Here is a 10,557-nt window from a genome sequence, read left to right as displayed (position 1 = left end):
ACCCTCCTCTGCCCGCCCTCTCCCCAAGCCACCCAGCACCCCTGCTCAGTCCCTGGTGAGGGGCTTCCAAGGTCTGGGCAGGATCAGCGCTCTGTGCGAGGTCCCCAGGGTGGGGAGGGAGCCCTTGGGGTGGCACATGGCCAGCAGGCACCACACAGCGATGGCACCGAGGCGCTGGGCTGTCCTGGCAGGCTCCAGGCAACGGGGAGGAGGGGACCAGGAGTGCCATGTACCTTGCAGGGAACGTGCCGTGCCACCTCCCAGAGTGGCTCCTGCCAGCTGCCCCATGGCAGCACCAAGGGTGCACTGTCAGGGAAAAAAACCAGCCACACCAAAAGCACACGTTACCTGACAGATTGCAGACTGCAGTTGCTGTCACCAGGATGAGCCTGTGCCCCAGCACAACTGCTTCACCTTTCTGGTTTTAGCCCTAAAACACGCATTTCTCCAATGTGCTTTTTATACATCCACAGTCGTGAGCAGGGAGATGCCCAGGAAATGCCGGGAAAGCTGCAGGTGCTGCTGCTGCGTCCTTCGGCTCTCAGGGAATGTGCAGCAGCCATAGGGCACCACTCACCTCTGTGACTACTTGCTGGGGCAGACCAACCACCAAGAGCAGCTGGTGGCCATTGCATCATCAGCCCGGTCCCTCCTGGGCTATGATTGGAAGAACTCAGTTTTCCAGGTGGGCTGAAGGACCAGCAGGTGCTGAGCCCATGGGGACGGGTGTGAGGGCAGCCAGGACCAGGAGCAGGGTACCCAGGCCTCCTGCAGACACACAGCTCGGCTGTGTGCAGCACCACAGAGCTGTGGTGTTGCAGAATTCTTTGGTTGTTTCCATGTGCCTGGTCAAGACTGTGAGGCTTCTGAAGGAACTGCAGTCCATTAGGCAATGCTATTAATGGGACACCTGTCCTTAAGGAGTCTTCAGATCCACTCAATTAGCATAAACAAGGTTAATTTGTTGCTCCAATTATTGTTCATATTTAAATGCACTATTCACTACAGAATTGTAATTTTACATTTCTAAGTGATACACAGGACTTGGTTCAGGGCATCTCCTGCTTCATGAGCTATGCTTATAATTAGACTTTTGATTTGTCATGAAGTCATGGAAGTTACCCAGAATATGAGACATGGGTTTGGCCCAAGTGATCCTTTTTTATGCTATGTGAACTCCCAGAGTTGGGAAGCAACCAAACAGAACACTGCAGGCAGATATAACTGAGAGTTATATATTTGTACGTGGGTTATAAACAATAACACAACATTGTTTAAACGAGGAATAAGCAAATTGTACTTAAAATAATAGATTAGTACAATCTCCATCCTATCAAAAGTAAAATTCCAGAGGTGCTCTAAGTAGTAACATTTCTAAAATCAGACCCAAAGAAAACTTTATTGTAATAAAACTTGGCTTATCTTCAGTGGTATCAGGTTTTACTACTTTTTGAAGATGCCTAAATAGACCTTTGACAGCTGCTACTGTTATGGTATTTGTGCTGCTGGGGCCATGGCATCTAACAGATGGAAAAGCAGATAATGCAATAACAGCATTCATGAGTAATGTTTCAGCAGTAGGAGTCATGGTCTTTAAATAAAACTGGGCAAAGCAGAGCTGAGTCAACTTCACTCCTAGATCAAAGGAAGCTCCAGTTGCTTCAACTTTGACAATGTCAAAAATGTTCCTTAAAAACTAAAGGGCAAAAATGTAAACCTCATACCTGGAAAGATGTCTGAGTGCCTGTGGGCTCTCTGAGGACAGCAGTCACAAGGAACCTGCGAGGAGCCCACGTGCAGGTGGGAGCCAGCTACTGCACATGGGCTGAGCAGGGCCTCCAGGGCTCCTTCAGCAGGGCCACCCACGGCTCTCCTCACTGCTTCCAAAATGTGGCAGGAACCATAAGGAGCTCCCAGCTGCATTTGGTGGGCAAGCAGTCCCAGTCAGTGTGGCAACTCCAGAAGCCCTCGGTCCTTATTCTCACAGTGACATCTCCCGCTAGAACCCGTGCAGAAGGGAGGTGCACAGAAATCAAGTGAGCAGAACACAGCAGTGCCACCCTCTCACAGAGAATGTTTCCAGTGTACTGTTCATAGAAACAACACATCAAAAGAGCGTTGCTTGTGTCCCAGCCAAACATGGAGACCAAATGAAACATTAGCAAAACCCCACTTTGCTGGGCTGGGTGAGGCACTGGTTGTGTCATCTCTGGCGTGTTGATACAAATACATGCTGGATCCAGCTTGCCTTTCGAAATAATAGCTCACTCAATCTTCATTGTGGGATTAAATGAATCAACAGCCCTTCAGGACAGCTCCTGATGGAGCCTGTTACTACCATTTGTACTGAATCAGTGGTTATCAGTGCACAGGAAATTATTGTAGCAAGTCAAAATATTCAGTCTGACTGCCTCAGGGGAGGATGAACTGCTCATACCAAATCCGAGTGTTATCTCATCCCTGGCACCTCTGCTAATCAGCATTTGGCTTGACTGGCCAAAACGTTTTGTACTTCAGCTCTGAATCTTGTACTACTGTTGCAAAGGGTGAAAAAGGACAGAAGGCAAGACAAGAGGGGAGAGAGAGAGAGAGAAGGGAATTGTCATCCACCAGGGATTCCTTTCTAGAAACCCTCACTGAGCCATTTGGGCTTAAATCCCTTGAGATACTGAGGTGTCACCTCCTAATATTCCTTTCAGCTTCCTACCCTTGTGTCAGGGCACTGAACACCAGCACCTGGTCCTGCTAGCCCTGAGTAAGACATCTGAGCCTCTGAACACCCACAGCTCCAGGGTGACCCAATCCCATCCAGACAAAAACAACCACAACTTACAACCACAGCTGGTACACGAACAGAGCAATGAAGAGTCAGAGCATCAGATTTCATTTTCCTCTGCACTGGGCATCTCCTGTGCATCTGCATCCCCTGAGGACCCTCATGTCAATCCCTCTGTGACTCTGGCTCATTTTAACCACTTCCACCAAACGGAAGGTCTCAGAACTCACACAGAGGTAAATACCCAAGTCACTTTGCAAAACCTCTGAACCTCAGGCATCACAAAGTAAGCACACCATACACAAGGTCTGCAACCATGGAAGCCTGATTTTCCTTCACATACAGCTCTGTGTTTACAGATGGACTCACAGCTCCTTGCAAGTCATGCAGCTACCTTTTGGAGAAGTCATATTCATCCTCCTGCAGAGGGAAGCCAAGACTATTTCACCTCAATAATTTTGTAACAATTTTGCTTACTACAAAATGGATGAAGATGGCAGACTGGTGTTTTCCTGGCTGAGTTTGACTGAGTGCAAAGATTAGGGGCACAGCAGTGATGGGTTATCAGGGTGCTGGGGATTTGCTGGGAAGCCACTTTGGGGCTGGCCTTCATCATTTTCCTGCAAGTCCTCACCTATGCACAGGCAAGCATAAAATTCCATCCATAAAACACTTTTATCCTGATTTCTGAATAGAATGAGGCATGGGCAGTGTGCCACTTTTTGTCTGACTAGTCCTTGAAATTTTTGAAATCATCACTCACTTTCAATAAAACTCAGCTGAGTGGCAAAGATTTAAAGGCGTTGCCTTGCCAACAGGTTTTGGGAAAATAAACAGATGGGCAGAGAGTCTGTGCCAGAGAAGCAAGGACCATGGTGCATTCTCAGCCACCACTGGGGACAGGAGGCACAAGCACTTAACAGAAAGTCCCCAGCCAGAGCTCACACTATATTCTGCAGAAGTTCCTTCATCCTTGGCCTTGGTCTTGTTTCTGTAGGTCAGCAAGGCTCCCGGAGCCCATGGAGACAGAAACATGGGCTTAGGTGGGGGAAGGGGGTCAGGAGATCTCCCTCCTGCCTGGATCCCCTTGTGCTGGGAAGAAGCTGGATGCACATGGCAGCTTCTATCCAGTTCAGAGAAACCAATCAGAAAACAGAGTTCTTTGCTTCTGTTGCCCAGAAAACTCACAAATTAAAAGTTTAGAACTTCCAGCTCACATTTTAACTGCAAAAATCAGCCATAAGCTCAGGGTTTCCTTTTCTTTTGACAAAGTATTTTTCTCCAAAATCTTTAATTAATACATGCAAGCATAACTATTTTTGTTATTTTTGGTATTCTGACCTTGCAAAAACTCGAGACTAAAATCTCTGCTCAACCATCTTTATTTCTTTTTGTGGCTCTCTGGTCTGTGAAATTGAAGGGTTGCTATAGGACCCAATACTGCTGGAATTTATCTGTTTAGAGAGAAGTGTGGTTTAATCTGTGCTTTGAAGAACAAAGTAGAACACACAAAAAAATTATATGGACCATGCAAAGAGATTATAAAGGAGAAAACAGAACAAAACAATGTAGGTCAAATGTGGGACACGATCCAATATTGTAAATGTGTGGGTATGAGCACAAATGTCCCCTCTTTAAAATCAGTAATTGTGTGTGGGAGGGGCTGGTGTGTTTGTCAGCCAGCCTCTTGCTATAGGGACAGTTTCCATACAGCAGGGACTTTCCATCTAAACCACACCACTAAATTCTTCACTCACAACTGCCGACACTCACAGGGCTCCTTTCACAGGAAAGGGGCCGCTGGCAGCAGTGGCACTGAGTTAAAGCATGGGGGTGAGCAACTGCGAGTTCACCATTCACCGCCCTTTTACCCCTGCAGGCACAAACCCTTACATTTCTAATTAAATTAACTCTTTTATACCTGTGGGAAAATCCCAGCCCAGCACCACAGAGTGCTCTGCACAAGCCAATACACAACATTCATAACAACTGATGTGTTAACTGGGAGTTAAATAGAGTCATTTAAGCATTAATAACATTTCCATCTCTGGAGATCAAGCCTTTTCACTTCCATGCATTTTGACATCTTTTAGCAACCAAGCATATTGCTAACAGAAATCTAAGTAAAGCAAACACACCAAGCACTTGTTTGCATAAATACAAATGGAACCTGGGGATAAAATTAGCGCTACAGAAGTGTGAGAGTCTTTACCACAAGCAAAAGAATCTTAACATTTAGGGATAATATAGTAGATATATATTCTTACCAATTACACATATGAAATGCAATAATGGGTGAGACAACCATGCTCCCAGGCCAGTATCCCACCACCTTTATCCCACCACTTTCCACAGAAGCTTTAGGGGAAAAGCTAAAGAACCTGTCTAGATAAGAAGCATATCCTCAGGAGATCACATACCAAACCCCCAAGCAATTACTTGTGCTCAGAGACAAGAATTCCTTATTTTCATATATCTCAGAGTAAGTCAGGGAAACTAAAGGGATGGTAAGTGTGCTGACTTACTCCTGGCCTACAGATAGGCACCATATTGGGTTTGGTGTGGTTTTTTTGCTTGCCACAGCCTTTTTAATGGGAGTTTTTGTTTATTTCTTTTGAGCTTTTTAGAGAAGTTAGACCATATCTATGATTTCAATGAAATTGAGATTTAAGTTAAAATACAGCTATTGTTGAGAACAGATTAACAAGTGATTTGTGTTTTCTTATTCTGCATGTTGACTTTCTTACAAGGCCATGTATCAGAATCTGAAGTGCACAACTGGAATTTTAGTAAAGGCTAGTTCAGAAAAAAAAGCTGTCCCTAGCACAGTTGTCTGTGGCAAGTACAGCAGAGGGTAGTTTAAACATGGATTCACTTCAGCTCACACAGGAGGAGATGCATGGGCGCACGTACAAGACAATCCGCAACAGCATACCTGCGAGCTGCACAGTAGCACTTCTAAGTGGGTTGGAAGAAAACAGATGCTTCTGCCTGCTGCAATGAAAAAACACTCTCAATGCTATAAAAATGTGTACAAAAGAAGCCAGGGACCAAATGGTACTTGAAAGATAAGCAGGATGTTTTGAATAATGGTGGAAAGCAAATGAGTCTAAATTCCCTGTCTTCCAAAAGACCTTGTGGGTGGTGAGAAACAATCATGACCTAATTCCTCATTTCCAGATGGATTTATTTTTCCCTGATAGAAGCATGCCTAGTCACTGCAAAGTATAGCATTTAAAGGAGACTGTGCTTCACAAAGATTCCTAGGAAAAAAAAAATAATCTGTGTGACTCCACATAGCAAGCAGAGGAAATAATGCAGCTGCTGGCTCATGACAAATAAAAAAATATTCTGTAGTTAGTAGCAAAATGTGACATGCAGGGTTATTTTTCAGACCTACTGCAGTTCACAATATGACCTCACAAATGGCTGTGCCAGCATAAGTAGGAGTGGGAGCAAGGGGGATCACTTCTTCCAAGTGATTTAATTAGAATTATAGGCTGGGATAAAAAACCAGAAGGTCCCTGCCTTCTTCTTTTTAACATTTCCATATATTTTCTTCTTTTGGCTCTAGTCTTGCAAGCAGCCATTGCTTTGGGCAGGACCAAAGGCTGATCCTGCCCTGCATCTGCTTGGATGGTGACCTGTAGCCAGAACCATAGGGAAAAAGCATAAGAAATATGTCAAGCTTAAAAGGACCCTTCCTCTGTCATCTTCCATTAACCAGTAGTTTAGAATCTTCGTGCAGAGCTCACTAAAACTTTGAAAGTATCATATCAGAAGTATTGCTCCTATAGTTCACTGCTACTTGGAAGAGAGTTTTAAGAGAAGAATATATATAAATATGTATAAAGATCTGATCAGAGAAAGGCACCATCATACAGCTGCAGTAATTCTTGCAGTTCAAATACATGCACAAGCTGTCATATGCACAAATACTGATGTATTTCACCAGTCTGTAGGAATTACTGAAAATAAAAGCTCACAAAAATCCTATACAGAAGGAAAAATAGTCATGGTAGAGCAGCCCCAAAGTAGTGGAAGGGTCGTGCTCTAGAGGCACTCAAGCTTTAGCAATCTGGCTGCTGTCCCAGAGGGACTCATCACCCACACCACCCAGGTCAAACTGACAGCACAGATATCAGGGAAACTTCTCTCCCACGCACACAGCTATTAAACAATGATCAGTCTAGCTGCTTATCCAGAAAGATCCAAAAGATCTATCGTGTAAAATAAAACCTCATTGTTCCCAGCTTTTAATAACAGTTCTCTGAAAAGCATCTCTAATGATTGTGACCACACAGGCTTTATGGGAGAGCAAATCACAGAGGACAGACCATACATCTTTGTCCTGGGAAAAGCCATGGAGCATTTCTTCCTGGACCCTATGATCAACTGGAAAAGCAACTTTGGTTTGGGAGCAGCTGGAGAGAGAAAAGAAGAGGAGAATGTCACAAAGGTTTTTAAACCATAATTGCTATGAAAATGTTGTCTTAGAAGAATCTGCTTGCTACTTCCTGCAATGCAGCAGCTCTCAAATGCAAAAAGAGCTCCAGCACCACCAGGAACATCCAGAACCTCGTAACCATCTGGCTTAATGGTAATTCTTCCCTTTCCTTCCTCTGCCTCCTATGAACTAATGTCCTGGGGTTTCTGTGAGTGTTCACCCTAAAGCCTTCTCCAGCAGAATGTACTTATACAAACAGGAGCAGGCACATGCAAAGTGATACAGATATTTTGGGATATTAGTAAAAAGGGGAAAAAGGGAACTCCGCAGAACTTGCCTTCAACAATTTTTTTTTTTTTTTTTTTTATTAGACAACAGAAAGGATAAGAGACCTCAAACTATCCCACTTACTTGTAGCAGAATAGACCTTAGACCTTAACCCAGACCAGGAGTCCACTGGATGAAGTATGAAGTGCTGTAAAAAAAAAAAAAATAATAAACCAAGTCCTTTACTTTCACATTTTTTTTCCTACTCAAGTGTAAATAATGCTTTAATGGTTTCCTTGAGACAAACTATTCTGACAAATGTTTACGGAGTTAATAAGGAATTCCCTGCTCTGTGAGTAGGTAGATGTTTAGACAGTTTGATATTGGAAACATTACACAGCCTGTGCTGTAGCAGTTCATAGGAAAGTTTGATGCAACATCAGTTTCCTTTTCCAGTCATGTCACATTGCAATTTATAGCAGTAGACCATGAGGTAGCAGCTCCAAGGAAAGCATTCTGCAGCAACAAAGGGCATGCCACTGCAAATAGTACCATTCTCCATGTACCAGTTTGCAGGCTTTTGAGGGCACTTACTTGTAGCAGAATAGACCTTAGACCTTAACCCAGACCAGGAGTCCACTGGATGAAGTATGAAGTGCTGTAAAAAAAAAAAAAATAATAAACCAAGTCCTTTACTTTCACAGAAGTCACCTCTTCCTGCTTACCTGGAAATATCATCCACGGGTAGTTATTTTGCATCCTAAATCCCAAGCTCTGCAGGAGAGATCTAATGCTGCAGATGCTCAGGATCTTCATCCAAGTTCTCTTCAGGGCCTGATTCAACCGAGCAATACACTGGCCAGTACTGCTAGTAAATAGGAAAATTTTATTAGAGCAACCCCAAGCCCCACCCTGGAGCCACAGTAACATGAAACAACATTTCCCCATAGTTGTTCAACCACCATTCAAACAGGAGGCAAAACAAGGCTTTCACTTTGAAGTACCATTTTATTTTCTATTAGGTTTGCATACAGAGCTTCAGGCTAGTTCAGACCAACTGTGCACTGCATAGCCGCAGGGACGGGGTGCCTGCGTGCTGGGCACCCAGCAAGGGCTGGGTTTGCAGGGCAGGGTTTCCACAGCGCCGTGGGGCAGGGGAAACAGGGGTGGCTTTTGTGAGAAGACACCAGAAACTTCCCTACGTCTGGCAGAGCCAATGCCAGCTGGCTCCAAGACAGACCCACCCCTGTCCAAAGCTGAGTCCGTCAGCAACAGTGGCAGCAGATCTGGGATAATGTATCTAAGATGGGTGAAAAAAACCTGTGCAACTGCAGCTGGAGAAGAGAGTGAGAATTTGTGAGAGAAACAACTGTGCCAACACCAAGGTGGGCAGGAGGTGCCCCAGGCACCAGAGCTGAGCTTCCCCTGCAGCCCATGGAGGCCCATGGTGGAGCAAAGATCTACCTGCAGCCTGTGGAGGATCCCATGCAGGAGAAGGGGAATGCCCAGAGGAGGCTGTGAGCACGTGGAAAGCCTGTGCTGGAGCAGGTTTGCTGGCTAGAGACTCCATGGGGGACACATGCTGTTGGAGAAATTTGAGGAGAACTGTCTCCTGTGGGAGGGACCCCATAAAGAAGAGGGGAAGAGTTTGAGAAAACCTCACCATGAGGAGGAAGGAGTGACAACAACTGATGAATGAACCACATTCCCTGTCCCCCTGCACCACTGTGGAATGGAGATAGAGAAAATCAGGAGTAAAGCTAAGCCCAAGAAAAATAGAGGATGGGAGGAAAGTATTAAGATCTGGGTTTATTTCCCATTATCCTACCCTGATCTGATTGGTAATAACTTAATTTTAATCCAAGTCATCAATCTCTCCCTGTCCTTATCTTAACCCATGAGCCTTTTATTTTCTCTCCCCTGTCCAGCTGAGGAGAGGAGTGATGGAGCAGCTTTGGTGGGCACCTGGTCTCCAGCCAGGCTCAACCCACCACACCACCGCCTCTACAAAGCACCACTTTACACGCTTTGCAGAACACCAAAGCAGTGAAGTAGTATTTGCACAAAAAATTGCATTATAATAGCAAAAAATGTGTAAACATTTCTAGCATTGCTCAAATACAGCATCTACCTTGAATACTGGGCCACATCCCAACAAGATGGGATGGGATGGGATGAGCATATTATGGGAGAGCTCTCTGAACAGGGCCTTACTGTCTTTGAAGATATGCCAAGGGCTGATGTGAAGTCCCCCAGTGCATTCTGCAAATCCCCTGCTCAGCCTTTGAGCCAAGGGCTGGTTCTGTTCTGACCAACACAGTCCAGTTATCCATATGCAAGTGGCACCAAAGGAAGAATTTGTCCAAACCGCAGCTGAACTTTATCTTTCAGCTTCATAAAATATATCCTTGGTGTTGGCTCTTCATGTTGTTCTCTGATAATTCCAAGCGGCCAGAACTTCCAAAACTTTTCAAAGTGACCTCTGGTTGTGGTAACCTGCTTTGATACTAGGGATCAGACTTTCTCTAGGAGACAACACAGGAAACTCCTCTTGAGGTTAAAATGGCAACAGGGAGTTCACTGCTGTTGAAACCAGACAGCATGAACCAGCCTTTTAGAGTACTGAGAAATCTACAATCCAGTTTTTAATTTAAAAGTTTAAACAGAAGAAGTTTACCATAGAGCTTTGTGTTGCTGGACCCTCTGTAGAGCGTAGTCCATAAGTCAAACTCCAGCTGTTTGGGTTGCAGCTGCATCAGCCCTAGATTTGATCAGCCACAATGCTGAAAACCCTCCATGGCTCGCTGTTTCATGGCCCCTTCCCCCTGTTCCAGTAAGACCTGTTTGCAAATCAGAGGTTAAATGTGCTCCAGACATGGCCTGACAATCAGTGCAGACTGTACTATGGTAGGGGCTTAAACTGATTTCAGCCTTTTTTTGCCTGTAAATTAATTTCTACTTTTAATAGCTTGATTGAGAGTGGACATATGGGTATTTAAACTTCCCTTAAAAATTCCTTGTAAACCAGAGTTTTGGATCTCATTTCTCTCAGTGGCACAGCAGGCAA

Source organism: Pyrgilauda ruficollis, unplaced genomic scaffold (genome assembly GCF_017590135.1).
Source record: "Pyrgilauda ruficollis isolate IOZ18807 unplaced genomic scaffold, ASM1759013v1 scaffold6, whole genome shotgun sequence".
NCBI classification, from domain to species: domain Eukaryota; kingdom Metazoa; phylum Chordata; class Aves; order Passeriformes; family Passeridae; genus Pyrgilauda; species Pyrgilauda ruficollis.
This window is presented reverse-complemented; position numbering follows the sequence as displayed.